General features: G+C 48.7%; 1 protein-coding gene across 7 annotated transcripts in view; it reads left to right on the forward strand.

The window, feature by feature from the left end:
* LOC119395590 (mitogen-activated protein kinase kinase kinase 7) overlaps nt 1-27,772 on the forward strand; it is a 326,442-nt gene that overhangs the window by 232,566 nt on the left and 66,104 nt on the right. The window lies entirely within an intron of this gene.

Here is a 27,772-nt window from a genome sequence, read left to right on the forward strand (position 1 = left end):
ACCTAAGAGATGATAGACGCGGCAGAGGTGGGGGGCTTCAAATGATGCCTTTCGGACCTGCAATTTGGGCAGAAAGTCTGAAAAATCGGACGCGGAATACAGTCAACTGCCGATTTTTCGGACGCCCGATTTTCCGGACATGCTCGAAAATTCGGACGCTTTCGCGGCACCGTCACCAGCCCCATAGACTTCAATTTATTACAAGTCCAAAATTTCGCACGCTGAAGCTATTCCGCGTCCGATTTTTCGGACTTTCTGCCCAAATTGCAGGTCCGCAAGGCATTATTTGAAGCCCCCACCTCTGCGGCGTCTATCATCTCGTAGGTTCGAATCAGCGCTATTGCGAGTCGATCTGTTTGAGACAGTAGCAGAGTCCGAAAGTCAGCTTTGCCGCAATGCCGGAGCGTTATGGGGTGAAGCAGACCAGAAATTCAAAGGGGCCGCTATCGCGGCGCCGTGCGGCGCTGTGAAATATGGAAGCTAGAAACCAACTCGCCCAACATATAACCTTGTGTTACGGATAAGCAGCGGAAATGCACGGAGGCGTGATGGTGGCAGCTGGCAAATGCGCCAGTACGGCTTAATCGCTGAGAACCCTTACGATAAGCATCTTAAGTTAACTGCTCGGGAGTGCATGTGGCCAAGCGCAATTGCATGCGTACTGCACGCATTTAATTGGCGAGAACCCAAATGCGCCGCGCCGCCATTCCTGCTGCCTCATTGTGCGAGACCGCTAAGTGCGCCGCATAGACGCGTTGCCTTCGCGGACGAAACCAGCTCGCCACTGCCGCGCCCGTGTGCGGTCAGGAACTAGGTCACGAACCCTTTCATGATAACTGCGTGTGCATAGGCGTGCGCAGGGTTCTCCATCAGGGGGGGGGGGCAAAGGTTCATCGCAGCGCCCCCCCCCTACTAAGTCAATGTAGGGCGCAGATTTTGCGCCCCCCCCCTCTTAGGTGACTAGAAGGGTCATTGTACGGAGCAGATTTTGCGCCCCCCCCTCTTAGGTGATTAGGGGGGGCGGCCCCTCCTGTGCGCACGCCTATGAATGCGTGCGTACGATACAGCAACAGTAAAGTGACGGCGTCAGCTTAGTTGGCGATGTGCTACACGCAACTAGAAACGATCGGCTTGACAGGGCAGCATATGCTGCGTATCGGCGGCGATTCGGCGATGTGTGTGCGCATGTTTACATGCGCACACGCATCGGGGAAAGCCGGATGAGTCGTCCGCTCTTCCGCCACAGTCTTTGTGTTCCGCGTCATCGTTTACAAACGCTTTATGCGAGATAACCGTAATCTATTCCGCGCTTTGCTGTTATCAGCGGCGCTCATCACGAGATGCAAAAGTGGCTGTTGGCACGTACGTAGTTAAGCGGGGTTCGCGGCAGGTACCGAATGTATTTGTGAGAGCCTGGGCGCGCATCAAAATGCCTGATAATTGTACTGGGAGGCATTAAAGCTATTTCGGACGTGGCTGTAGCGATTTGACCACTTGAGCAGAATAAAAAAGCATGAATTTATTTTTTCGGACTGCCCGATTTTTCGGACGATTTCGCGGTCCCTAGGGAGTCCGAAAAATCGGCAGTTGACTGTAGTTTCAGCGTCTGAAATTTTGGACGTTCTAATACATTGACGTCTATGGTGCTAGTGTCAGTCTGAATTTTCGAGCATGTCCGGAAAATCGGGCGTCCGAAAAATCGGCAGTTGACTGTATATATATTAGGGGTGTGCGAATATTCGAGTTTCGAATTCGAATCGAATAATACCTAATCGAATAATTCGATTCGACTTTCGAATTGCTAGTATTCGAAGTTCCGAATAATTCGACAGGACGAATATCTAAAACGCGACAAAGGTCACTGGTGCAACTTGGTTAGGGTGGCGTGGCTAAAAGTAACGCTAATGTCGTTACAGTCGGCCTTTCTTAAAACTTTCAGTGATATCCTGGCTCAAAGGCGAGCGCATGTTTATTTTAAAGGAGATTATGTCATTTCTGCACGTAAAAAAACACACACGAGAAAACTGTCTAGGCCTTCACAACTTCGTTTCCGAAACGAAAGCACGGACTTCTTTCGTATAGTTCGGTCGCGTATGCCGCAAGCACCGCAATGCGTCCTGACTTTGATCCGCGAAACCCTCGCTGATTGGCTTCACATGGAAAAATTTGTTCACACTGTGTCACTGCCGCACCACACCACACGTTCAGAAACGTCCATCGTTCCGGCGCGCAGTTGAAACGCTGCTGTGAACGGGCGCCCGAAGGTTTTGGGGCCCTGAGCACTGATGACGATGAATCAGAACATTACCGTTGTTGTTTCTTTCAATTTTCCATAAAAATTTTGGTATTCGATATTCGATTCGATATTCGATGTTTTTGGCCACTATTCGACACTATTCGATTCGAATTCGATTCGAGATTAAATTTCACTATTCGCACACCCCTAATATATATACACATGTACATATACGGTGCATGACGACGGCGATGGCAAAATCCAGCCGAGACTGTCCGTATAATTGCTGTCACAATAAAATGGCTGAATCAACCGAATGCCGAATTATCAAAAGTATCAAGGAAGAAATTAACAAATGTCTGTTAATCAATGCACTTTCATTTTTTTTATGAATACCTAAATCCAGTGCTTATTTTGCATAAGAGCAGTGCAAAAGCCGCTATTTGTGTAATCCTGTGACTTCATTCTCAGTCAACCACAGCGCCTGACTACCGAGTTTAATTAGGCCAAAACGTGCTCGGCACCCCTTCCATATTACGTACCGCCAACACCAACCAGTGCATGTGACGATTCTTTCGCAGGTAAAATGGTCGGCAATGGATAGTTCGTCCATCATAATGTAGCAAACGCAGCTGAAAGCTCTTTGTCTTCAGCAGCTTCCTCCGTGTTTGAGTTTTGTGACCTTGCACGCACATTCTGTCGAGTTAAAACGAAGCTGCTGAGTGCCGGATCCACATGTGGACAAAACCGAGGTCATCAAGGGGGTTAAAATAGATTTGACTTGAACCTCCTTGGTTGTCGCTAACAGATCACCATATCGATGCGGACCATATTTTTGTCGTCTGCGAACGCAGTTTTCGCTATTTTGCGTCGCAAATTTGCAGCACTCTGAGGATTGTCTGAATTAACTGGTTTGCTACCAAATGTGACCGATTTAACAAAAGTTTGATGCCATTAAACAATGCATATGCTGGCCAGGACCAGGGAACACATCCGAATTATCTGATTTTTCGGATTAGCGAGGTCAAATTAATGAGCTTGTAATGTATATAGGAAAGTTAAGTGACCACGTGTAACAAATCAACAGGCACAAAGACATAGTTATCTAAGGTGGCCCTCTGGATAATCTATTTCAGCTTTTTGCAGTGTAATCGACGGTTGAGCTGTACACTTCTCTCCACCCTGGTGTATGAAGAATGCTGCAGCAATCTCACATGACGTCCTATCTCTAAAACGCACCAACACCCTAGCACCAGATAAGGCGGGGCGTGCACAAACACCAGTGACCATGCAGAACCAAATTTTAAGAAGGCTGCCCTTCTAACGAGATTCATGAGGCAGTTGTTGAGAGAATATCCAGTTTGCCCTATGTCCACTTTTTTAGCTTTTTTCATTATGAAGTAGCAACCCATTTAACAATCCATTCTTCTGAGTTACTTAAAACAATTGAGTGTTTGTGTTAAAGGACCCCTGACAGCAAAATTTTTGTTGGTGACATTTTTACTGTAATTTGTAGCTTTGTGTCTGGTAATCTCTGAGTTAAATCGTAAATGCTCTAGCGTATCGTATAACTGATTCTAACATAGTTAATTGCGACCATTTTAGCGTCACTTCAAAATGCCTGCCTAAAAACCACAAGAAACCAGTGCCCCATGCGGGGGAGCGTCAAAGACCACGTGCACTCAAGCTGTGGTGACGTTGACAGCGTGGTTTTCAAATCTGGGCCCCGCGTGCAGTAGAGATTAGAAGTATGTGGGTGCCTGTTAAGCGCGTGTCCCTTCACGAACACTACCTCGAGAGCAGCCCGACAACACAGCGAGAGGGGTGAGGAACAATAGGCCTCGCCGGGTGCCAGTCGCGCTATTGTGTGTGCCCCGCAAGCCTTCTGTGACCTCCACAATACTTGCTTACTCGAGGAACGTCACGCGGGGCCTCGATCTACGTCATACCAGGATGTCGCGAGGTGCAGCCAACTCAAATGAGCACTCACGCTTACTTTAAAAACCAAATCAAGATATTTTAAAGGCAACGTTCGCCACTAATACCGTATATACTCGCGTAATGAACCCTCTTTTTTTTCAGAAATGTTGATGCAAATTTGGGGGTAGGGTTCATTACGCGGGAAAAAAAATTGCGGTAGGTGTAAAAGTTGAAATTTCGCATGGCGGTGTTCAGAAATTCTATAATTATACCTCAGTCTTTAAAAAGTAAGCGTTTGCACGTAATGTATGCGGAAAAAAAAAAAGTTTTATTGATGACACCAACCGGCCACTCCTTGGCGCTCCTACTCGCTTCCATCGCCGTCTTCCTCGCTTATGTCACTTGCTGTTGCCGCCTCGTCATTGCCACACCACAGCGCATCGCCTTCTGTACCGTCCAGGCTATTGGAGATCCCAGTCTTCTTGAAGCTCCGGACGATCATATCGCTCGAATCTGGCTCCACGCCTCCTGAATCTAGCGGCACAGCATCTCGCTGGACGGTCTCCTTATTTTACCGGCAGGAGTCAGGTCGTGGTTTCCGTCGGCCATCCACTCCGTGTACAGCCGCCGCACGTTGTCCTTAAAAAGGCTTATTAATGGAAACGTCAAGGAGCTGCAGCACGGAGGTCAGGCCACCGGGGACTTTTTTTTCTTTCCGAGGATCAAAGTGGTGGGTGGGTTCATTATGCGAGTGGGTTCATTACGCGAGTAAATACGGTAATCGGTCAGAAGTGCCCCCGTATACAGGAAAGTCAAACAACACAAACATCTCGAGCTTTCAGTTTTGGTGTCAGGGGTCCTTTAAGGAGGCTATGTTGATTTCTTGTAGTGTAAGCTACGGGTAAATTAAACCTTGGTATAATGAAGTTTTGATACACTGAAGGTTTCAGTTTTTATAGCTCCATGTCCATGGAACTCCATGTATTTGTTTTACCTCATTATAACAAAGCGATTAACCCCCGGTATCAGTATAGTGGAACCCCAGTGGGGAAGGCAAGGCAATTGCACACTGTGTGACGGAGAGCAGCCATCAGTGCGGGCAGAGGTTGCATGTTATTGATCTCCTAACATCCTGGAAACCAATAGCATGCACATCACATCGTCACAGCATTTTAGCTTTACCGCGCAACATATGGGCACAGTGAGGAGGACATTGCCAGCCTGGCATATCTCAAGTTGAACAAAATGTTCATTACTGACAGCCACCCCGAGTTGCACTTCACCTGAATCCACCTCTTTCATGATGCCCCGAGTGGAAAAGTTGCAAAAGGCCCTCCATCTTGGAGGCTTTCCTTCGGGCAATACCGGTGGTCCTGCCCCTACCAAACGGCAGAGGGCGGCACAAGAAAATGAGAAAGGCGGATTTCGAGCTCACCAGGTTGGAAGGTCCACATTGGCATTAGCAGCGTCTGTCAAATCATTTGACAGGCCCTGCGAATGCTTATGTGAACTCCGTCATTGTTTGCACTGTGGGGTTGTTCAACACACTGCTTTTATTAAAATAGCAGTGCTCACGTGCACTGCGCGCGAGTTAGCCAAAGTTGAATTGCTTGTACATATTTTTCTTTTCTTTTCTAAAACTAAGCCTTCTTTGTTATGCAGGAGTGTGCTTAACTGGGCTGGTTGGTACATGATTAAGGCGAGAGCAAACAGCGCAAACAGCGTGTTTTTGTTGTTCTTCTGCACAGTGCTTCCGCGTATATTGCATATCCAAGCAATAAACCAGTGGTTGTTAGTTCAGCGCTTGTGTCTGTCGTTCTTCTTCTCCGTCTCGTGTTTAGCGCTGTTTGCTCTCGCCTTAATTGTTTGTTATACTGCTCCAAATTTGGGATTTTGGGTTCCAAAAGCAACATTTTGCTGCTCCAAAAATTGCTCCAAATCCTGTTTCAGCTGTTGCATCTCTGGTACACTGCTCTTGGATGGTTTGTGCGGCCTGATAAGCGATGAACTGGCAGGGTGGCTGAAACTTCAATAGGAACATGATAAAACTTGTGAAAGAGGTTTAGTCTGGATATATGACATCGTAAGTCTAGGTTAGTAAGGTGACCACGAGCTTCAAGTTTGGAAATACTGTATTTATAGGAATACTCAGAGCAGATAAAACGAGCAGAACAATTTTGAATTGAATTTAAAATGTTACATAGGTTAGATTGGTGAGGATCCCGAACAGAGCATGCATATTCTAATTTAGCACGAACAAATGTAATATAGGATATTAGTTTAACTGACGGGGGCGCAGGTCTTATATGCCAACGTAGAAAACCCAAAGTGCAATTCGTGGAGTTAACTATGTTAGTCATGTGGGCTTACCAGTAGATATTACCGTATTTACTCGAATGTAATGTTTGTTTCCAGACTTTTGCTACCCAAAGTTGACCCTCACATTACAATCGAATATCGATTGTCTAAAAAGTGCAATGATGCACCCCACAGTTTTGGCCATTTCGCAATTCATTTTGGCAACATGTGACAGCCAAATGCCATTTGTATCCAGTACAAGCCAACAACCGTTCTCTTTGTTTCCGTTCTGTGATGATGTCAGCATAGAGTTTCCTACAATTTTCCCATTCCCATTTTTACAATACTTACTAAAGGGAACTCTGGCACTAGTGCCTATGGGAGCTGCAACGCATGGCGCTTCAGCCAGCATGGGAATGATAGGTAGTACACGGATTTGTCTAGACTTAATTTTTTCGGCTCCGTTTGGCTCCGCGTCGCCTGCTTCCGCTTTGTCGCATAACGAAATTCAGCAAAAGTCAGCAGTTACACTTGACCACTTTAACCTTTTTAGGCTCACCAATTCAAATCTGGTCACGAAGTTCACAACGATCCATCGTTTTGTCCAAAACACAGCAATAAGCAAGCCACAAGTGCGTTCAAAGCCTTAAAGGCCAACTCCGGCAATTTTTCGAGGTCAGTGGATCTTAATAAAATTCAACGGGTACGTTCCTTTTCACGTTCCCGTTATTTATGCCAAATTACAAGCTGGAGAGATGCGCAGTTTCGTTACAAATGAATTTTATTGAATGCCCAGACTCTCCCCACCTCGATCCCCAGAATTATTGGCAACATTGTGGGCGTGACGTCATTTTGGCAAAGCGGAAGTGATGGAACCGAGGGGCCACTAGAGCGTATGCTATTGCAAGGCAACAATCGCGAGTGTTTGGCCAGCACTTCGTTGGCTGGACGTGTGAATTTCGGTTCCTTGTGGTAGTGTGTGCGATGGGTGGCAAGTGGTGTTGCATCGTGGGCTGCACACGATTCCCCGTTGGCCGTCACGAAACACTCGCACCTAACGATTACCCTGCATCTTTATATTAGAGTGTTTTAGAATGCCGGTTTACCGCACGGAAAGTACGGTAATACCGTACTGGCTAAAGAATGCACATGCGTGAACATCACCGAAACACTTTCCGTAACATATACAGGGTGCACCGTGACCGGACCTATCAGTATACAGTGAGCTGCGCATCGTGCGAAACAACGTAACCTAATCTAGTAACGCTGGTGCAAAAGGTGGCTCTTATTTTTGAACTCCTTCGGCCGTACCAACGCGATGTTGAACGCCGCTATTGCCTAACTTATGCACTCTTCCCATAGCAATATTAAGAAGCTTTAGTTAGTCCGCAAAGTTCTCAGCGATAGCATTTTACCCGATCGCGACCCCACAAACTCGAGCAGCCTGGACCGGTGGCTCCACCTGGCGGTGGAATGCGCAATTGGGCAAGCAAAGAACTAAACAGGTGTGTTCCACTTCATCGAAGAGGAATGGCCATTTTAGTTGGCCTCCAAATGCATCGGAATCGCAGCTGTCATTTTCCGACAGCTCCGTTGTGCACGTACGTGGCACGGTCAGTCACACACAAGATATATTTCTGATGGATTCACCTGTCCCCTGAGCGTCTGCTCTTTGCCGCTTTCGCAGCTTTCATACTACGTGCTGGAGGGACCGGCATGCCTTGCATGATTTCCGGTTTTTGCCGACTTATACGTCACGCGAACACAGTATGCTCGGTTGGGTTTCGGTGTTGCGCTTTTTTGCTTATTTAAAATTATTCTCCGATTTGCCGAGTATTTCTGCTATCGGGCCCATGACAGGAGCATCTCAGGAACATAAAAGCACCATTACTTTGGCATGGCCAAAAAATCGTCGGAGTTGGCCTTTAAGCATGAAGACTAGGCAAATCCGTGTGCTACCCATCATTCCCATGGTGGCTGAACAATCGCAGCGCCAGAGTTCCCACTAGGTAATTGTAGGAAACTCTATGGGTGTCAATGATGTCAACCCTAGGGATTTATCCCTAGATCTAGGGGTTTTCTATCTCTCTCAGGGATTTGGCGTCTATTAAATCTAGGGATTTTGTAAGGCTCTGAAAATGTTGCACTATGGGGCCTAATGAGAGGCATTACTGCATAACCACGCTTTTTGAACTAGAAAGGCTATAAGAAACGATGATTTTTGCTATTTACTCTTTTTGATTTATGAGAGCTTTGGTGTTTTGCTTGGCCAAGTGAAAGCGATAACATTTCTGTAACGCGAGATTATTATACGCTGGATACTGGGGGAAATGAAACTTTGGCATCGTAAAGCATGCACGTGGGTGTCATCATGAGTGCCCTGAGTAATTGCTGCTTTGTAGTGCACATGAAAACATGCCAAGTTCATGTTTGCCACGTGCTTTCACCGCACAAAGTCTCCATGTCTAATAACTTCTGGACCAGGAGACTTTGAGAGAAAGAGAGCGAAAGTAGGACCGACAATTGGGCGAGTTGGTACAGATTCGTCATTATGGAAACATTGTGTCAGAAATAGACTACAGGACTGTCCATGTGTTTTCAGTCTTTCCTAAGAATGAGAATAGGGACAAAAATATCTGATCGAAAGGACACAAGATGGCCATCAGCCAGTGAAAAAAGGGCCTGTATATCTAGTGCAAATCATGCAACGCTGATTGCAAGTACAAGAAAGGGGCTACAGACTTGCGATTGACCTGAACGATCACATATATGCCTTCAATGACTGGGCAAAGTGAACTTGACAAATTTGTCTGTCTTTGTAGCAACTGGCGCCCTTTGCAAGCCCTTTATGTGCAATTACTCCACTGAAAGTTCACAAAACGACGTTAAGTGGCTGTTAATGATTCTTTTTACTTCTAATAAGATTCAGATGAATTGGGCCACTGAGCAAACTATATTTATGCTTTGTTAAAGGTGAATTAACCTGAACGACTTCAAAAAATCAATCTAGGGATCTTTCTTGCAATCTAGGGGCCAATCTAGGGATAAAACGTTGACTTGGTTAAAATCACTGGATGGCATGCGCTACGCGTTCGTGCTTATGTCTTTGTGTGTGGCAATCTCGGTGGCTTTGGCTGCTCTCGGTGTTTCGAATTCCCTTCGGCTCCCCTTGCGATGGGAACGTGTTGCGCTCAGTACGACGCCTGTTTCAAGAGCCGTGCTATATTGACGGCCGAGAAATCAATTCAACTGCTGCCCGAAGCCTCGACGTGAGTGAGGTGACCATCTGCAAGTGGCGGCTCCAGCAAGAGCTCCATTCAGGTGCGAGCACGGCTGAAAAGGTTTCTGTGAGCCTCGTCGGGGCCGCCATTTCGAATTGGAATAGCGTGTCGCTGATTTCGTTACAGTACAGTGCAGGCGCCGTACGGCGGTCCATATTGAACTGACACAGCTGAAAGCGAGTGATGTTGCTCGGCAGATGGCCATCCCGTGAACAAAGTTCAACACGTCCCGTAGGTTGCTTCGAAACACCACATTTGGAGACATTGTTTGAAAAATAAATGCTGCTTTTTATGCCTCCGCTGGCCTTACGTTACATTGGCGATCTTGTCTCTGTGAGGAAGAAGATCGGCACACACAGAATTCCATCACCATCGGCTGGCTCATACTGGCCATTCGCTCTCTGGCTACACCCTGCCTGCTGTTTCTACGATCGTTGCCGTCAGTAGACCTCCATAACACTTCTTTTTCTGTTGGACGCAATGAAAAGTCTCTCCCCGCGTTACCTTCATGGTTTTCTTCTTTCTTCCTGGACACTATGGAAAGTCACCCCTCGCGTTATAATCGTGGTCATGTTACAATGGAGGAAATACGGTACTTGAAAATGTTGCGCCAAGATATTTGTAAGATTCGGTGGATGAAATTGCAGAGCCGGAAATGGTATGTTCTGTTGGCTGGTGATGAGGCCTGCGATGAAAAGATACCAGTTAACTTTTTCTTATGTTTAATGACATCAACCAGTTGTCACACCAGGATTTTATAAGGTTGACGTCATTTTGAAGAATACAGTCGAACCCACTTATAACGATCCCACATACAGTAGAACCCCGCTGATACGTTTTTGAAGGGACCGTAGGAAATAAACGTAAGAGACGGGAAACGTAAGAGCCGAAAAACAGGAAAAACGGCAAAATATTTAGTGGTACAGAATTTTATTTCAATTCTTACGAGCAGCACGAAAATTGGCGCGCTCAGCCGCGATCTAGTCGATGGATAGAAACGCGGAGCTTAGGACGGCCTTATCCACAGAAATGTAATCAACGTATGTGATTTCTTTAACACCAACAGCTGTAGGCATGAAAGAACTAAGCACACGCAATCACGACCGGCGCGGCGAGTCCGACCGCGAACCGCACGCACGACCATGCGAGCTCCAACCAGCTCGAACTCCTCCCGTTCTCCGACAAATAACGATGATGATGAGTCTACGCCAACGCGATGGCAGAAGTGAATGCCAATCCCGAAGGCCTTGCTTTCGCAAGCAATTACGTCATACACGCCATGTTTGTGCAATGCAAATCTCAGAGGCTATGCTTTTGTCAATAGTAAATGCCAATCTCAAAGGCCTTGCTTTCGCGAGCAGTTACGTCATAGACGCCATCTTTGCAATTTGAATCTCGAAGGCCATGCTTTTGTTTGCATCAATTGAAAGATTCTGTTGCTTGCGCCTCTCATGCGGCTAATATTACGGTCAAACGAGGCCAAGCTGCGTGAAAATGCACCATGGCCGCTCTCTTTGGTAGTCACTCGGTCGGCTCCGGGCGCACTTCGCGACGTATCATACGGGAACGGTCCGACAGTTACGACGTAACAGCGGGGTTCCCAATACATTGTATCCTATGAGAGCTATGCCGGGACCGGCGGAAAACGACGTAACAGCCGGAAAAACGCAGCAGTGAGGAACGTAACAGCGGGGTTCTACTGTATAACGATCTATCGGTTATAACGACCATATTTGGGTGCACTTACGATTTTCCTATGCTAACCATTGAAGCTGCGTCCACATATAGCGAACATTTTTCAAAGCCTCCTACTTTTACAACGAACACTTCAGACACGGTCGCGGTAAAAATATGGCGCATACGAAGCGAAAAAAAGTTAAAACATTCCTCCTAAATTGAGTGAGAGGGGCGCGCGCTCGCGCGTGGCCCGCTCCAGTTTACTCGCGATCCTCGCGACTAAGATACCCAGATCGGCGAGCACCGCACGCAGATTTCGGACGCTGCGAGCGAGGTCGCTCACTTTTCAGGCGTTTCTTCAGTGGTACAATGGCAGTGAGGAAAAAAAAAATAGTAGGCAGCATGAAGCCTTGCGGTCAGCTTTCGCACAGTAACCTTTCCTGACGCTGTTCTCTGCAGCTACGACCGCCTGCGATGAACTAAACAATGCCTTGGAACGCAAGAAGGCATAAATGCAAGAAGTGATAACCGCGATAACTTTCCATCGCAAAAAGGTTCACTGCGTCCCTAAACTCGTCGACGCCACAATGTGCCGCAAAAGGTCGTCCGTCTTTTCGGTAACGGCAGAGCCCGGTCGATCGGTGATTACGACTTCCGCGCGATTGCGGCGATGCTTTCGCGGATAAGCATCAGAAAAGAGCGAAGGCGAGGTGGCGGCCGTCGATGAGCGTGCCATTATGACTTATAGCCGACAACCTTATATCACAGTCATCCGTAGATATCTGCTCGGCTGCGCGTGTGGCGTACTACGCCGTACACTGCGGGTTGACGGCGGTACGAGCGCGCCATGCTTAGTCATGCTGCCGTTCGCAAGTTCGGCGCCGCCGCGTCGTGCGAGACCGCTTTAAAGTGCGCGTCGCTTTGTAGAAAGGAAATTAGCTGTTGTTGAGCGGCGCGGGCACCGAGAAACGTCGATGCACTGACAGCGAGCGTATACTGCGTGTTTGACTAGGTGACAACTGAAGTGCGCCGCGCATCGTCGTGCAGGGCCGCGAGAGCATCGCCGAGACGTAGAGTGCGCGTTGCTTGGAAAATGGTTGTTTTCGCCGCGTTGAACGAAGAGGCTAGTCGCCGCACCCGTGCACGGTCCGGAGTGAAGCAAGCACGAAGAACGTACAAACGCGCGCATACGGCATACAGCAAGCGGCCCGGCAGTGACTCTGCGACCCAAGTAGGCGGAGCGACGCGCTGCACGCAACTAGCCAGGGATGATCGGCTCCACGTCGCAGTACCGCGCTTCGGTGAAACGGTGTCAGCTCATTGCAGAGGCGGTTAATTCACTCGTGAGCACGCAGCGGGCGTCGCTTCACGACGCGAAAAGGCTTAGCTTGTCACCGAAGGGGTTGATAGCACTTTAATAAAAGTGCACGAAGAAAAAAAAACGACTTGGCCGTTAAGCGCACGTTTTTAAGGGCGAGTCCATATACAACGAACTACTGATATAACGACCACTTTTCGCGACACTTTCGAGTTCGTTATAAACGGGTTCGACTGTATTATATATAATATCTGCGCTGTTTGTTATGGGATGGGATACGACGCAGTCATCTGCAAAGAGGCGAATGTTAAAAGAGACGTTAGCTGTAAGGTCATTAATATTGTAGCGGTGAAGGAACAAGGCATTCACCAGTGGAACGATCTCCTGGTGCGAAGCGCGAGTGCTGATCGCGGGCTGTGGTCGCAGAGCCTGTTTGTTTCTCGCTGTACCTGCTGTCTGCCTGGTACTAGAAGTCGTCAATAAATTACATTTCAAAGTGCTGGAGGAGCTGGGTAGTTAAATCTGGAACTTCGAAGCCGGAAGCTGCCCACTGCGCCGACAATGCCTGATCAGACCACCGAGCAAGGCACCGCCCAACAAGGCACGGCCCAGTCGCCACTGGTCATTGTGCCTACCACCCTGTGCCAACACGATCCCCCCTTCTTCAACGGCACCGTGGACCAAGATGTAGAAGATTGGCTGCTGTTATTTGAAAGGGTGAGCGCCGCCAACACGTTGGACGACCCCTCGAAATTAGAGCATGTCCCATTCTATCTCAAAGACGTCGCCAGCCTGTGGTTGTGGGCCGCTTTCAAGACCATCTTGGCAGCTGTGTGTGGTCGCCCTGCAGTACGCAAGCTCCATGCCAAACAGTGCCTACGCGGACGTGCGCAAAAGCAGGGCGAAAACTTTACCAGCTACATCGAAGATGTCATCGATCTATGCAAGCGCCTGAACCCTGAGATGACTGAACAGGACAAGATCAGACATATCTTGAAAGGCATAGACGATGATGCTTTTCAAATGTTGCTAGCGAAGGACCCACGTACCGTGTCCGAGCTTGTGACCTTGTGCCAGAGCTTCGAAGAACTTCGAAAGCAACGCGTCTCGGTTCAGAGGTCGACGACAGCAGACGGCTCCCTTGCGGCCCTGACCGTCGGTGGTGACAACACCCTGTTGGCACAGATAAAAGAATATGTACGCGAAGAAGTCGCTCGACAGCTCTCGTGCCTGTCGTATTTGCCGACCACCGAAGTGCCCACGAACTGCCTAACGCTGGCTATCAGGCAGGCTATTCAAGAGCAGGTCTCCGAGGCGTTGCTGTCCGCCTCTCCACCGACACCTGTCGCCACACCACTGAATTATGCAGCTGCCGTGGCAAGGCCACCACGTCATCTGCCAGTATCGCCCCCACAACCTGTGGGACCGTGCACCATGCCATTTTCTGCTACACCGCAGCACTACGGAAATCCCTGGCGCACTGCTGACAACCGGTCCATCTGCTACGCTTGCAGAATTCCAGGTCACGTTGCACGCCTATGTCGTCGGCGCTTCGTGGTGAACCCGGAGGCACCAAGATATCCTGACTACTCGTTTCGGCCGCCATACCGCGCGCCTCACATGCCACCTGAAGTTTATGAACGCAACGCGCAAGCTGCTCCCGATACCCAAACCTTCGCTTCTCGACGCTCTGCTTCCCCTTAACCAAGTTGTCATTCTGTGCCCCTATGCGTCGACGACCCACCCTCACTGAGACGGAAAACTGACTGCCGCTGCTGCAGAGGCACGAGCTGCATCGTCGTCTATTCGTGTAAGTCCTCGCCTGTCCCCCACCAATCTTATTGATGTAACTGTCGAAGGTGTACGAGCACTTGCGCTCATCGATACTGGTGCCACAATATCCGTGATCAGTCAAAGACTGTGCCACTCTATTCGTAAAGTAACGACGATTCCTCCCGTGGTTTCCCTGAGCACTGCGAGCGCACAACAAATTGAGCCCGTTGCAGCATGTACAGCCAAAGTGGTAGTTCGAGACGTGTTGTACACCATTGAATTTCTCGTGTTGGCTTCATGTTCCCACGATTTCATTCTAGGATGGGATTTCTGATCACGTCATCATGCCGTTGTCCACTGCGCTCGGGCCGAAGTGGAACTATCTGCGTTTCGTGACCCGCGTTCTGTCGATGTGACCGTATCTGCTGTGACCAACCTTGTCGTCGCGATGGACATTCACCTCCCTCCTTTCAGCACCGTATTTGTTCCTGCCTACTGCACTTCCCTTTCTGACGTTACCGTTCTGTTCACGCCGTCTGACATCTTCGGTAGCCGCCACCACACGTCGCTGCCATTCGCCGTTCTGGCGCTTCGTCAAGACACCACCAGAATATTTATTTTCCAATCCCAACTCGTTCCCTCTCAACTTGAGCCGCAACGAGACACTCTGCCACATCCAGCCTATCGATGAAAGCGTTATCGTGCCTATTGATTTCTTCAACACCAAGCTGAATGCGGAGCTGAACGCGTTGGTTCCTCACCTTGCTTCAGACAGTGTGTTCTCGGATGCATTTCACCATTCTATCGACAGCCATCTCGCTCCGGCTCAAGAAGAGCAGCTTCTTACCCTGCTGCACGAGTTCAGACGTTCGTTTGACTTGACCCAAGCGGCGCTAGGTCGAACAAACGCCGTTGTTCACACAGTTGACACTGGGAACAATACTCCTTTGCACCAGCGCCCCTATCGTGTGTCACCAGCGGAGCGTCACGTCATTACAGAGCAAGTTGACGACATGCTCCAGCGCGGAGTCATCAAGCCTTCTTGTAGTCCTTGGTCTTCTCCGGTTGTACTCGTCAAGAATGAAGATGGTTCCATCCGATTCTGCGTGGACTACAGGCACCTAAACAACATTACGAAGAAAGATGTTTACCCTCTTCCCCGCATAGACGACGCCCTCGATTGTCCCCAAGGTGCCGAATTCTTTTCTTCGCTAGACCTGCGTTCGGGTTATTAGCAGGTCCCAATGGCCGAGTCTGTTCGCTCGAAAACAGCGTTCGTCACACCGGATGGCCTCTACGAATTTACAGTAATGCCATTCGGACTTTGTAATGCGCCCGCAACGTTCGAGCGAATGATGGACAGCATTTTACACAGTCTCAAATGGAAGACATGCTTGTGCTATCTTGACGACATTGTCGTTTTTTTCACCCGATTTCACCTCGCATCTCACTTGTCTGCGCAAGATTCTCCAGTGCCTTACCAACGCAGCCTTCAGCTTAACCTGAAGGAATGTCACTTCGGGGCTCGGCAAGTCACCATGCTTGGTCATGTCGTTTCAAAAGACGGCATCCACCCCGACCCTGACTGTTGTATCTTGACAAAGAAAGACGGGAACCAGGCAAACTTGATAGCAGGGGCTTACTGCTTTATTCGACGCATCAGGGGCGTCTCAGTACAAGGATCGAAACATAAGACATGAGACAGATAATACAGATAGCTGCCGGCTTTTTATAGCCTTCACAAGGGCGTTACGTCATAGACATGTGGAATCGAATTTCGGCGTGCCAAAATTCGATGAATGTGCAGTGTTGTACCGTCATAGAATGAAGAAACCGCGCCTGATGATTGAAGCATGGCATATCGAGAATAGTGTAGCGCATGCGTGAGCCAACCGTCGATTAACTTGCATAAAGATGAATCAATGCCTTAACAGTTATCTTCAACGTAGACCGCCACGCGTGCCGGATTGATAGGTTCGCCTGTTGCATGGGCATGTGCAGATAAGTTTTCGTGCCTTCTTTCCTTTCAGCCGTTGTGCGTCTCTTCAGTTGTTAGTCGGGTTTGTGGTGTCCTGACTTCTTTCTTGTGTCCTTGTTTGCACGCCCTGTCTTTTTAGAATGAATACTTACCAACTAGCTCAGCTCTCTGTTATTCTAACTATCCTTTACGTTTTGCGCAATGGTCAACGGCAGAGTGTGGTCCTTCCCTTCATAGGTTACCCGAACTTCAACTTGCCCGATTACTGGAATCGAACTTCCATTGTAAGCTGTTAACCTTACGTTAGCCTTTCCACAGTGCTTGTGCGGAAACAAATTTCGGAACTCACTTTCGCTCATTATCGAGACTGCAGCTTCCGTGTCGACCTGCATCTCGACCTGTTTGTCGTCAATCAGTACGCTTACATTGACCTGTTTGTCGTCAATCAGTACGCTTACATTGTACGCCCCCGCCTTAGGCGTCATTTCCACTCTAAACAACACAGTTTCATCACTGGTAGCATCTACATTTGTCACTGATCTAATTTTAGTTCTGCACATTTTTGCCAAGTGTCCCATTTTCGAGCATTTAAAGCACTTGCTATACAAATGCGGACACTTCTTCGTGACATGTGAGCTACCACATCTAGCACAGACAAGATTGGTCCTTTGAGGCAGAAAGTTTTTACCTTGTGCAGAAGACTGCCGTTGACAGTTGACGTCGTCTTCAGTGGCACAGGCGCTGTTGGTCGCGTCGTTGCTCTGGACTTGCTTGTTCTGTCCTTGCGCTGCTTCCATTCCCAGCGCTTGCACTGTAAGCCTTTTCGAAGGTGAGGTCCTTGTCTTCCGTCACGAGGAGCTTGCACTGGATAGCATCGTTGTGTAATCCCACAATGAGGCGGTCCCGAATTGCCTCTTCAAGAAACGTGCCGAAGTTGCACGTGGCTGCCATCTTCTTGAGTTCCACGACAAAGTCACTGATGCCTCACCTGGGCGTTGGTCTCTCCGGTATGAACTTGTACCGTTCCACTACCACAGAACGCTTGGGCGTGTAGTGGTTTCGCAGGGTCTCCACAATATCTTCGTAGCTGGCTTCTACGGGAGTCTTCGGAAAAAGTAGATTTTGAAGCGTGATAAATGCGGCCTCTCCGATAAGTTTCAAGAAAAGCTGCTGCTTCGTTTCCTTGCCTATCTGGTTAGCAGTTGCGGAATGCCTTCCAGCGTTGCACGTTAGACTTCGAAGTCACCCTTCTCCGGTGAAAACTGCGAGCAGGTGACCAGAACCCGCCACTGTTCGCCATGGTAGTGGGCATTAAACCGTAGTCCCGATTTCCAACATCTTCGTCGCCATTGTTGGATCTTGACAAACAAAGACGGGAACCAGGCGAACTTGATAGCAGGGGCTTACTGCTTTATTCGACGCATCAGGGGCGTCCCAGTACAAGGATCGAAACGTAAGACATGAGGCAGATAATACAGATAGCTGCCAGCTTTTTATAGCCTTCACAAGGGCGTTACATCATAGACACGTGGACAGGCACGCAGACAGTCAGCATAGTGGCCGCACCGATCTTATCACAGATAGCCTCCTGCATGTGCCCAGCCGAACGGCGTCATGCATTGCCATTATTTATATGTAGCACTGACAAACTTTGCGCTGTTGCTGAATTTCCAAAGCCGGCTACAGTTAAAGAACTACGGAGCCTTGTGGGCCTGTGCTCGTATTTTCGTTGCTTTGTCCGGAACTTTGCTTCCATCATCGCCCCGCTCACCAAGCTCCTTGCTGGCCCTGCGGATCTTTCGAATTGGACACAAGCCTGTGACAGATCCTTCACTACACTGCACCAACTACTTACTTCGCCACCCGTCCTGCGCCATTACGACCCAACTGCGCCAACCGAGGTACACACGGACGCCAGTGGCGTTGGCCTTGGTGCAGTACTCGCGCAACGCAAACCTGGTTTTATGGAGTATGTGGTCGCCCATGCTAGCCGCGCCCTCACTAAGGCGGAAGCCAACTACTCTGTAACCGAAAAGGAGTGCCTCGCGATTGTGTGGGCGTTAAACAAGTTTCGCCCCTATTTGTACGGCCAAACTTTCGAGGTAGTGACTGACCATCACGCACTCTGTTGGTTGGCGTCGCTGAAAGATCCTTCTGGTCGGCTTGGACGTTGGGCACTTCGCCTACAAGAATTCGAAATTCGCGTCGTTTACCGATCAGGGCGAAAGCATTCTGACGCAGATGCTCTCTCACGATCACCCGTGAAATCCGATGAAAAGGAAAGCTCAACCATTGACTTTACCCTCACTGCTGTTAGCGTCACCGACATGCCATCTGAACAGCGAAAGGACCCTTGGATTGTCTCTCTCTTGAATATGCTCTCCAACTCATCAACTTTTAAAGAACCCCAGGTGGTCGAAATTTCCGGAGCCCTCCACTACGGCGTCTCTCATATATCATATCGTGGTTTGGGACGTTAAACCCCAGATATCATCATCTCATCAACTTCCCCATACCCGCGGGCTCTTCGCCGCCAAGCAACGCATTTCGCAATACGAGATGCTGTCATGAGTAAAGGGGCACGGGGTGTGTGCCGGACAGCGCAATGCGTCGATGGTGTGCAGGGAATGGAAAAGTACCCAATGGTGTGCACCCCCGCCACGTCGACGCAAGCCATTGGCCGGAGAAAGGCGCGTGCCACGCGACCCCGAACTGAGGTGTGAAACCCCAGAGGAACTAGCAGTCATTGTTCGGTGGAGTCGTCGAGGAGCAAGGTGGTGCAAGCCAGCGTTGCACCCGCGACGAGAGCAGCAGGGCTGAGTTCTGGAGGCAGTGTTGTGCATGTCCCGGGAGGGTGGCCGTCGACCTCGGCGTCTACCGAGCGAGGCGTCCCGGGCTTGTGGCAGCCTCATACGCAGTTCTTGTGGCACCTGCGGCACTACCACAGCTCGGACAGACGACGGCGACCCACCGACAATCACCGGAGAGCCACGTCGACAGTTCGACCCGGTGGCCCCGAAGGGGAGGCCAGGAGTTAGCCTACCTGGACGAGACAGAGTTCTCCGACAAAGGGCCGGAGGAATCGGCGACGAGGACGACTAGCAAGGCAGCGGATCGACGACGACGACCCCAAGACGTCGACAGCAGCTGCGACGACGGGGCCGACCGTCGACTTTGACACTGGATCGAGGCGACGAACACACACGAAGTAAGAACGTTCGATTCGCGTAGCGAGACGGGACGCCATAGTGGCCAGACTTTCGGGCCAGTAGAGCCGAGCTTAGTTAGAAGTGTTTGTTGTATTCTTGTGTACCGCTTGGCGGTTTTTGCACATGTTACTCCTGATTGTAAAATTTTTAGTGTGTTAATTTTTTAGTTTGCCGTGGTGTGGATATAAAGTTTGTTTGCCGTGACGCCACGGTCTCCGGCCTCGCTCACATCTCCCAACTCCATCACATATTGCAAGCGCTCCCCGAGATACGTGACAGATGCCCTTCTATACCGTCGCAACTATCAAGTAGCGAGTCGTAAATGGCTGCTCGTCATACCCAGCCATATGCGGTCTGCGCATATTTTCACGCTGAACCGCAACATGCACACGCTGGTGCACTATAAACGTATGAGCGGATCCGCCAACGCTACTACTGGTGGGGTATGTACAACATTTGTGTGAAAATACATTTTGCTCATGTTCATTGTGTCAACAACGGAAGGACATTTCTCATTCACCCGGTCAACTGCAGCCTCTACCATGTCCTGCACACCCCTTGGACCGTATTGGGATTGACCTATACGGCCCACCTTCTGTGCTCTGTTGCTGCTAATCGATGGGTGATTGTAGCTGCCGACCATCTGACAAGATACCATAAAAACCGGAATATAGGTCGACCCCCCAAACTTTGAATCTCCAAAAAGAAATTTAAAAAATCACAGAGTATTGTGGCACACCCTTTACCTTGATAAAATATGCGACACAACCAGCTGCACTGTGGTGGACATTCTTTTTATTTGGACACTGATCTGTAGTTAAACGCCAGAAGGCCACAAATTGCTTCACTCAGACTCGTCCGAACTTGAGTCGGACGACGCCTGCTTGTCACTAGTAAGTCCCAGAGTGCATCGTCCTCCGTTCCATCCAATGCGTTGCTGATGCAGCATTTGCGAAAACACTTGCGCACCCATCTCTTCCGGGACAGATTTCCATGCTGACGACACCTAGCCACAAACGGTCGCGGAGGGTGGCCGTCGTAGTGCGGCCAAGCGGGGGTCTTGGGATTGTCGCCCAGCATCCACTCATTTGTAGAGCTAGTGTGCGCGATCTTTAAAGGGTTTAGCAAGACTTGTGTTTGGGCAAGTGGTTCATACATGATACGGACATACGAGCGCTATGGACGGGGGACATAGACAAGAGGTACACAGGACAGGCGCTCAGGACAGTGAGCGCCTGTCCTGTGTACCTCTTGTCTATGTCCCCGTCCCATAGCGCTCGTTAATGTCCGATCATGTTTAAAGGGTTTGTTGAGCACTACGTCCCGTGCTGGAGGATTGATGTTAGTCCCCAGGGATCACGACAAGATCATTCTTGCCACGGACAGGGCTCCCTTTACATCGGCCGTGAGGTGGCCTCGAAATGAGTCGAGGACCAACATGCTTGGTCGCTGAAAAAGCACACCGGGTCGCCGATTCCACACGAGCCGGATCCATCGAGCATGAGGGACTCATTCACGAACCCTTTTCGTTCGCCCTCACGATCACATCCCGAGGAAAGTCTTCTTTCGGTAGCCCTTTTCTCTTGAAAATGATATAAGGGGCAGCTTCTTTCCATTGGCTGTGCACGTGAGCGTCACTGTAAATTGCGAATGCTCGTTGCCCATTGTCAAGAGCTTCACTTGTGATCCTTTTAGCGGTCACAGTCGTGTTCGAGGGCATATCAAACAGATCGTGAGTTCGTCAGCGTTGCCCATGTGTCCCATCATGTAGCAACGCTGTCGACGAAGTTGGATGACGAAGCGCTGATACTTGACCAGCTGTGATCGAAAACCTTCGGGCAGTTTTTGGCCACAGGGAAGTACGCCACCGCAGCGCAAAGCCCTTCCGCTTCATAAATCGGCGCACCCAAATGGCGAGCCCTTGAATTGCGCCCTCGTGAGCCCAGAGTCGCGCGCCATCTCGAGAGCTTTCACGTGGATGCACTCCGCCGTCACGGTAGCAACCTTGCACACAAGCTCCCGGACGAAACTCGGCGAGTAGTGTTTCCTGTTCGGGGTGCACTGCAGTCCGTCCACGAAACGAAGTTTTTCTTTGGTTGCTGCAGCATGTGATGCGCTGCTTTTGGCTCCTCTAGTATCGGACGCTTTTCTCCGATGCACCGAATTCCCGTTGTGCCGCCAGGTTGCCGTGTGCTTCGGCATACTCGATAACTTTTTTCTTAAAGCTATCGTAAACTACCGTCGGCTACCACTCATTTCTGAAGGAAACAGAAAAATAAAAACAGCGGATAGCCGAAGCAACCACACTTGACAGAAGAAAAAGCAAAATGGCGTAGCCCAACGGTGCCGCGAGCCCGCCGCTGCTGATGCTCACGATGGCAATGGAGGCTTCCGACTTTATCTGCCCATTGTTGCGAGACTTCCACATTTTTTTCTGCCAATTACCGGTATATAAGACAAGGGTCGACTTTTCATGGGTTTTTTTTGAAAAAAAATTCAATCTATATTCCGGTTTTTACGGTACGCGGAGACGGCAGCGCTACCTTCGGCTGGTGCTCGTGACGTTGCCACCTTCATCTTGCAGCGGTTCGTTCTTCGTTCATGGGGCACCACGGGAGCTACTGAGTGACAGAGGTCGCGTGTTTTTTGTCTGCAGTTCTAGAACAGCTTCTTCACTCATGCAGTACAGGCACCGCACATCAACGGCCTACCACCCTCAGACGAACGGCCTAACGGAATGTTTGAACCGCACACTGGGAGGACATGCTTACTATGTATTTGATTCTGACCACTCCAATTAGGATGTCATTCTCCCTTTCGTGACGTACGCATACAATACTGCGACACAATCCACAACAGGCTTTTCCCCATTCTTTTGTATGGCCGCGAGCCATGCAGCACCCTCGACACAATACTACCGTACAATCCAGGTGCCTCGGCATTCAGCCCAGTTTCCGAAATGGCCAAATATGCTGAATAGTGTCGTCAGCTCGCACGCTCATTCACCGCGGATAATCAAGCCCTCCAAAAAGATCGCCATGACCGTGATGTGGCCCCGGACACTTTCCCCGTTGGCTCTCTCGTGCGGCTTCGACTGCCTTTCCACTCTCCTGGCCTGACTCCCAAGTTTGCACCCAAGTATACCGGCCCTTACCGCGTCATCAAGTGCCCCTCTTCTGTCACCTATGTGATTGAGCCGGTCAAACCATCCACGGACAAGCGCTGTCTTGGTCGTGAGACGGTCCACGACCCTCCTGTTCTCTCCTCACCTTGAGTCTCCAGGATGGCTCCCTCTTCATCGTTGGGGCATGTAGCGGTGAAGGAACAAGGCATTCAACAGTGGGATCATCTCCTGGTGCGAAGCGCGAGTGCTGATCGCGGGCTGTGGTCGCAGAGCCTGTTCGTTTCTCGCCGTACCTGCTGTCTGCCTGCTACCAGACGTCGTTAATAAAGCCCCTTTCAATATAAATGAAAAAAAAGTAAAGGTCCCAAGCACTGTACCTTGTGGCACGCCAGATATACAGTGGGAGTTAGCATACACAAGCTGTTGGCGATTAGCGAGAAACTGCCGACTTCCAAATAAATACAATTGTTGTAATGTTTAGTCGAGAAGCTTAGGAGTAGCCCTTGATGTGGAAACATTGGCGAATGCTTTTTCAAAGTCTAAGAAGAGATCGTCAACGGGCTGTGTTTAAAGTTAAGCTTGGAACTAATATCGTAATACAATAACGCTAGTTGGGTGTTACGTGACTGTTCCGAGCGAAAGCCATTCTGACTGGAAGGAACAAAGTTATTGCTGAATAAAACTTGAAATTGTTATAGTAGATCACATGTTCATTAGCTTAGAACAACACTAGTAAGTGACATGGGGCAATACCGTTGCACAGAGATGACGGACCTGTTTGAGGGACTGGAACCAATCTGGCCACTCTCTAATCTTCGGCACCACTCCTCGTCCTGCTCAAAGGTCTGGCAAAGTATCGTACTAACCATTGATTTCATGTTTTTGAGTATTTTCGCATTGATACCGTCAATTTCACACGAAGATATGAGTTTAATGAATCGACTAGCTTCGCGATGCCATTTGGACCAAAATTGTAGGTTCAGGCATCACGCTGTGGTCGTGTTTGAGGCTCGCCAGAACGAGCGTTAGAACCTGGGCTTAGTTCTATGTCGACTGATAATGCCTAATAGTATCTGTTAATGACATGGGCACCTGCAACTTCTGATAACAAGCAGTTTGGGTTTGGCAACATCCGGGCCGTCCATAACGAGTGCGACGTGCATATAGTGAATATTGATTTTTTACCTGCAAGACAAAAAGGCAGCTAGGTTGCCACGAGCATAGCTGCAGTGTTTGCCGAGCACAATGGGTGCACGGCAAGGAGGACGTAATCCAGAGATCGGCAGTCGTTGGGGTCACGTGAGCCGGTAGAGGTACCCAGTGCATTGGCTCGTGTAGCGGGTGTTGAGGTGGCAAAGTCAAGGGGTCCCGCGTTCGTCGGTGCCTTGGTTGAAGGAGTGGGTTGGAGCTGTGTGCAGCGCACGTCCATACCGGAAGTGGAGGCATCTCCAGCAAACGACCAGGGTGCACGTTATCATGCCGAAGAGCGTAAGAGCGTAACGGTGCCTGTAAGACGAAAAAGCATCGCAGGTAAGTTGCCGTGATTGTAGCTGCAGTGCTGCCAAGTGCCTACGTTCGACTCTGAACCGATACTCCTGGAGAAGCAAACTCAACCTTAAGACTCTGCTGTTGCTTAGCCCGTTTTATGTACAGAGTGGCTGGTGGTCTTTCTGGACCAAGAAAGGCACTCTATATGGAATTTCTGCATCCCCCAAAAGCATAGTGAGGCATTCTCTTTCTATGGTGCTATAAGAGGCCTCTCTAGGAAGGAATTTGCAGCTGGTGTCAGAAGCGTCGGGAAGGCGAAGCACTGGTATAGGCCGGACTTAGTTGAAAAAGGGTCTTGGGTTTGGATTGTTGGAAAAGCCAGTAGCCCCTTACGAAATCCAAAGAAGTAATTCTTGTTTGCGACACTGGCAAAAACGGCACCTGCACTGAGCATGGACTCTGAATCTGCAATTGCAACATTATTCGGGCGCCGGAAATCGACCACAAAACGTTTGGTTTTGTCCGGCTTGTCCACGAGTAGCACTGGGGAATTGACCCCGAGAGCTCGATTAAGTCGAGAGCTTTCGTTTGCTGTACTTCGGCTTGATGAGTCGTCAAATGTGGGAAATGGTAACGGGTAGTGCTTGACGCGAACTTTGAGGTTCCAGTCTGTCTTGCCCGGGACGTTGGGAAAGATTCTGGAGTATGTTGACATATTTTGCTCCAACTCCTTTCGTTGGTTGGTCAATTTGGGAAGATTTTAAAGTCTTTCACCAATTCCAGGACGGGAATCTCTTGCTCTTTGCCCGTGTCGATAACACCAATAATGACTTGGCATTGATTTGGTGTGTCTTGGTTCGCTTCCTGATCTGCGTGTTTTTTTAGTAGGTTAGCGGGGAAAATCCTGGGCCCGCTCGGCGTCTTCGCGGTGTAATCAAAGTCCCTAATGGCCCCTTTCAATGTAGTGGGAGCTTGTTGTTGTTGGTCGGGAGCAATATGAGTACCCTATCACCTGGCTTGACTGTTCAGTCTTTAGATTTCTGATATATAATGAGCGCAAGTTGAGCGCATAATGAGTGCAAATTCGGTACAGGACGTAGAAGAACACAGAGGCACAAGCACTAACTGGCAACTGTCTTTATTGTGAAAAAACTTCCTACCTATATGCACTGTACAGCCAACAAGCGCAAGTGAACTCCCCATCATAACCACACACAAAAAAATGAATGTAGTATTGCCACAATGCAGATGAGAACGTCACTGACACACTTCTTTTCTTTCTGATACGACAGGCTTCCGTAAGTTGTGGATCGGTCTATATTGGACAAACTGGTCGATGCGTCAATGATTGAGCACGGCAACACGAGCACTTTGTTTTCAATAATCCATCGCTTCATTTACCTATGCACCGTAGGTCCTGTGCCTGTGAGCCAATGCTTACCAGTATTCGAATTTTGGTAAAGAGTGGGAATTCGGTGGCCAGAGAACTTATTATTATTTGGGAGTTGTGCAGACGGCCCTGTAGCACAATGGGCTAACGATACCGTAAGCTGCTGTCCGGCGTCCATACTTCCCATTGGGCCCGCCAAGCAAGCTCCCATTGTAAAGTGAATTCATTACTCGTCGCCCTGACATCAAGGCGACGAGACTCTTGGGCACTGACGAGCCACTGACATACATCTCGCATCTTGCCGCCTCCTGTGACGAGTGTCGGCTGCAAGGGCGACCACGTGCTCTGCGGTGAAGTGGCACCAAAAAGGAATGCAGGGTGCATTCGGAGAGCCAACTTCAAAAATTATTTTCTTTCTTAAAACAAAAAATAATTCGATTAAACTTTCTTCATTACTTAGCAATGAAGCATTCTATCAAACGCCGCATCATGAGGATTTTACTTGGACCGCATCAGTACAAAAAATATGGTCGAATATGTGACAAATCGCATATTTTCTCTGATTTCACAATTTTTGGGGGGAAGATTTGAAGTCTATTACAGCCCTAAACATTTTTGTTTGCAATACACTTTCATGGAAACCACACAAATATACACTTTCCTGGAAACCAACACAACACAACACTTTCCGCAAGTATACTTTCCTGGAAACCACACAAAGGGAGAGTTTGAGTTAGCTGAAGAAAAAATCACAAACTTTGAAGAATTTTGTTGTTTTTAAATATATGTAGCTGGCAGTTAAACGCAAAAATTTCGGAATTGTTAAATAGCACAACTAAACAGAACCTCTGTAGTAGCACAAGCGCTGTTTCGAAGCTCCACAAGCAAAAATAGATTTTATATGCATTTTGCTAGTAGGCACAGTTGCACGAAAGCAAGCAAATTTTGAGGGAGTGCCACGGTCTTGAAAATTTTTTCAAGCAAAATGTTTAACTACAATAATTCATGGGGGATATGAATAATGTATAAATTGTATCAGCAAAATGTGCGATTTGTGAGCGCCACTTCTGGGACACTTGGCATGGAATGACCCATGTACATATTACATGCAGGATGTTTTTTTATTTAGACAATACAGATTGTTAAAAAAAATTCTATGACAGTCATGCTCCAGTCGTTATTGCACACAAACGCTATGTCGAGGTGGAAATACCTTGCCGCAACTAAAATGACATTGACGAGACGAGTTAACAAAAACTCGTTAATTAACTTTTAATTATTGACCCGAGGGTAGTCGTTTATATTAGAAAGTTGTAGTTGGGCTAATTTATGGCAAAACCATTTTTTAGAAATTACAAAGTTTGCATGTAATTCGAGATATCCATCATCGAATTTCGAAGGCAAAATGGAAACTGGGATGACTTGCCTCTTTTCGTGAAAAGCGGCAAGTCATCCCAGTTGCACCAGCGGATCGGGTTGCCTTACTTTGCGTGTGGAGTGTGGTGCTTATCTATTCTTTGAGCTCTGTGCAAGAAAACCACAATATCAACCTTTTCTTTCTCTGGGAAGCACAAGACTAAGGGACAGCCACTACGGAGCGTCTTCTTGCAGACAGGCTTCGCTCCTGTTCATAGACTGAGAAGGAAACGGATATGCACCACACATTGCACTACAAGAATGAGCTATCTACTTGCGTATTTCAGAATTCTTGCCGATTTGCCCGGCCTTATTCTGCTTTGGCGCATCTTGATTTAAATTTCATCACTTACTTGTCGCGTGTAGTTCCGGTCTTACGTAACAGAGGCCGTGTTTTCTGCGCGCCGGGTGCGATCAGTTTTCATTTTGCCCTTAAAATTCGATGATGATTATCTCGAAAGGTCCAGCTTTTGTGATTTCTAAAAAATGGGTATGCCATAAATTGGCAGGCACTGCAACTATCCTAACACAAACTGCCCTTGAGTCAATAATTAAAAAGACGATGAAGAAGCTTTTGGCAATGTCATTTAGTTGAGGCAAGGTATTTCCGCCTTGACAGAGTATGTGTGTGAAAACGACTGGAGCGGGACTGTCATAGAATTTT

The sequence above is a fragment of the Rhipicephalus sanguineus genome, chromosome 6, assembly GCF_013339695.2.
Source record: "Rhipicephalus sanguineus isolate Rsan-2018 chromosome 6, BIME_Rsan_1.4, whole genome shotgun sequence".
Lineage (NCBI taxonomy): Eukaryota > Metazoa > Arthropoda > Arachnida > Ixodida > Ixodidae > Rhipicephalus > Rhipicephalus sanguineus.